This window comes from Rhinopithecus bieti, unplaced genomic scaffold (genome assembly GCF_001698545.2).
Source record: "Rhinopithecus bieti isolate Rb0 unplaced genomic scaffold, ASM169854v2 scaffold_386, whole genome shotgun sequence".
Classification (NCBI taxonomy): Eukaryota; Metazoa; Chordata; class Mammalia; order Primates; family Cercopithecidae; genus Rhinopithecus; species Rhinopithecus bieti.
In genome coordinates this window covers 46963-50355 of record NW_016802953.1, presented here as the reverse complement: position 1 = coordinate 50355, position 3393 = coordinate 46963, and the positions used below count along the sequence as shown (strand labels likewise).

The 3393-nt window shown below is 43.5% G+C and overlaps 1 pseudogene; it reads right to left on the bottom strand.

Moving 5' to 3' along the window:
• Positions 1–1129: 1129 nt before the first annotated feature.
• Positions 1130–2648, bottom strand: LOC108518650 (la-related protein 1B pseudogene; annotated as a pseudogene).
• Between the last annotated feature and the right edge of the window lie 745 nt (positions 2649–3393).

Sequence of the window (3393 nt, the reverse complement as noted above, 5' to 3'; positions counted from 1 at the left end):
GCAGGTTGGAAAAACTTTCTTTATAGAATCTGCACAGGGATATTTGGGAGCCCATTGAGGCATAGAGTGAAACACCAATATCCCACAATAAAAACTAGAAAACAGCTGTGAAAATGCTTTGCGATGTCCAGATTCAACTCAGACAGTGAAATCTTTCATTTACTTTAGAAGGCTGTAAACAGTTTGTTTGTTTGTTTGTTTTTTGTAGAATCTGTATGCACAGGGTTATTTGCTAGCCACTGAGACCTATAGTGAAAAACCGATATTCTGCAATGAAAACTAGAAATGAGCTTTCAGTGAAAACACTTTATGATGTGTAGATTAATCTCACAGAATTAAACTTTTTTTTTTATTCAAAAAGTTGTAGGGAGGCTGAGGCAGGAGAATGGCGTAAACCCAGGAGGCGGAGCTTGCAGTGAGCTGAGATCCGGCCACTGCACTCCAGCCCGGGCGACAGAGCGAGACTCCGTCTCAAAAAAAAAAAAAAAAAAAAAGTTGTAAACACTTTTTTTATAGAATCTACACTGGGTTATTTCGGAGCCCATTGAAGCCTATAGTGAAAAACCGAATATCCTGCAATAAAAAACTAGACAGAATTTATATGTGAAAATGCTTTGTAATGTGTGGATTCATCTCATAGAGTTAAAGCTTTCTTTTGATTCAGCAGTTTGGGAAATGGATTCATCTCACAGAATTAAAGCTTTCTTTTGATTCAGCAGTTTGGGAAAACTCTTTCTGTAGAATTTGTGCAGGGACATTTGGGAGCCCACTGAGACCCTTAGTGAAATACCAATATCCCGCGATAAAAACTAGAAAGAAGCTGTCTGCAAAAACACTTTGCAATGTTTGAATTCACCTCACAGAATTAAAACTTTGTTTGTATTCATCAGGTTGGAAATGCTCTTTCTATAGAATCTGAGTAGAGATATTTGGGAGCCCATTGAGGCCTATAGTGAAAATCAATATCATTTGATAAAACTAGAAAGAAGTTATCTAAGAAAATGCTTTGCAATGTGTAGATTCATCTCACAGAGTTAAACCTTTCTTTTGATTCAGCAGGTTGGACAGACTTTTTTTTTTTTTTTTTTTTTTTTTTTTTTTTTTTTTTTTTTCCATAGTAACTTTGTTTTTATCTGTTTATATGAGAAAGGGTGTTTCTTAGTATTTTCACCTTTATGGCTGTGTGTTTGGTTTCATGTTTTCCAACCATAGATCCTGTTTCTAAAAATATAAGCCATCATTGATAACTTTAGCAAGTTCAGACGTAATTTTTGCCTGAGACATGTGTTTGCCTCTTTGATCTCCTCCAGGATGTTCCTTCACATAACGTGGTTTCTGAATTACAATCAAAATTTTGTTTAAGTCTTGGTCATCAATTTCACAATCTGAATCATTATCAGACCAATCAGTTAATGTGTGTTTTCATCCTATTTGTTCAATATCTTCATCAAACAACAAATCAAGTTCTTCCTGTTCTGTTTCTTCTGAAGAACATAGTTGATTTAATGATCCTTCAGGCACAGAGACTGATTCCCTCAATTTCACTGGGGCTGGCTGATGTCTCTTTTTTACTTCTATCCAAGGTTCTGAGTCCAAGTTAGGCAAACTGGCAGACAAACCTCTAGATGTTGTTTGAAGAATACTTGTTTCACTATTTTTCTTTGGGTTCAATGGGCTTCCAGTTCTTGGAGAACTGGGGGCAGACTCTGAACGTGAGCAAAAGGCTCGGCCTGGTACACTCCGGACAATCAATCAGTTGAGAGAAATCTGTTCGTGGCATGTTGCATGGAGGAGGGCCTGGAATTGGCCATTTGTCTGGTTCTATCTTTTTTTCTCATTCACAATTTCTACTTCTATGCTATCCTTCAGTGCCTCTAAGAGATGAGATAAGGTTTGTAGTGAGAGCCTGAACACGTTGAAAACCAGTAATCAGGTAAATAAGCAAGAAACCTTGTTCATCCTTCTTTCCTCAAAGAAAGTAGTCTCGTTCGAAATTTTCTACATTGAAGTAATTTTCAATTTGACACTTAATATACTCTTTAAGCAATGTTTCTTCCACAGGATACACCTGAACACCTGTACCCCCATCACAGTAATACATCATACTGGTATTAAGTTCTGTTTGAAATGGTTGACCAGTCCTTTCACCATGTTCTTGATAACCAAATAAATAAAGTTCAATGGAGGATTTCCTCTGCCTCCTCCTCTTCCCCATCCTCAGTCTCTTCCTGGGCCTCTAAAGGAACCTCGGATATTACCACCCTCACTTCTCACATTGGAAACTACATCTTGATCATCTCTTTTTTCTCTATCTCACCTCTAACTTCGTGTATCTTTTCTTCTATTGTTATGTGTTGGTTTACTTGCTTCAGGTTGACAGGATCCAGGTCTTTCTTGACTCTCTGGTCTTACATCATCTGAGTGGTATCCACTTGTGCTTACTAGTTCTCTTTCGTTGATTACTTGACTGACTCAACCTGACTGACATTTTCACCAGGACCATTTAATTTTGTTTTCTGGTTTTGTTTGCTCTTTTACTTCTCTTTTCAACCTTCTCTTCTTTTTCTTTTCTATTTTGTGGCTTTTTAGTTCCTTGGCTGAGGACGCTCTGACATCACTAATTCGCTTGGTGTTGGCCAATTCTCCATATCGTTGAAATCACTAGCCTTGTTGAATTTGTCTTGAGTTTTCCTGCTTTTATAATTTTGAGGGAACCGAACTCTGCCTCCAGGGTTTTCAGCGCTGACGGCGGCGGACCTGTCCTGGCTGGGGACAGGTGATGGGTAGGCTTTTTGTTCCACGGATTTTCCTTCGGCGGCAGGGGAGGCAGCTGCCGCTTCTCCTTACGGTTAGCTGCAGCCTCCTCACGGGCGTTCTCGGCCAACGGATCCGCAGCAACAGTGGCAAATGGCGGCGACCGCCGTTACGGTTCCCCGCTGAAGGGGCCCCGGGCCCATGCGCCTTGTGCGCCGGATGCAGCGCCAGGGGCCTCACGGGGACAGACGCCTGGGGTACCCTGCGTGTCGGCACCACGTCAGACGACGGCTGTCCCTGCGCCTCCGCGCTGGTGGTGGCCGCAGCCTTCTCCTCCCTCGCTGGCTCTTTGTCCTCACGTTCGGCCCGGGGCTGATGCTCCACCTGCCGGTTCGCCTTGGACAACAGCGACTGGGTCTCAGCAGTCACCGCTGGCGCATCCTCCCGCGAATGAGCTGCGGGCACCTGGGCGTGAGCAGATATCGGGTCCTTCTGCCCCAGTTGCCCCAGTTGGGATGGCCCGAGGCCAGGGAGCCCGACTGCCCGTCTCTCCGCCAGGGCACCGACCGTCTCTGGCTGGTGGCAGAGAACCCAAGAGAGACAGCCACCGTTGCCGCCGCCACCAGCCTGGGCCGCGCA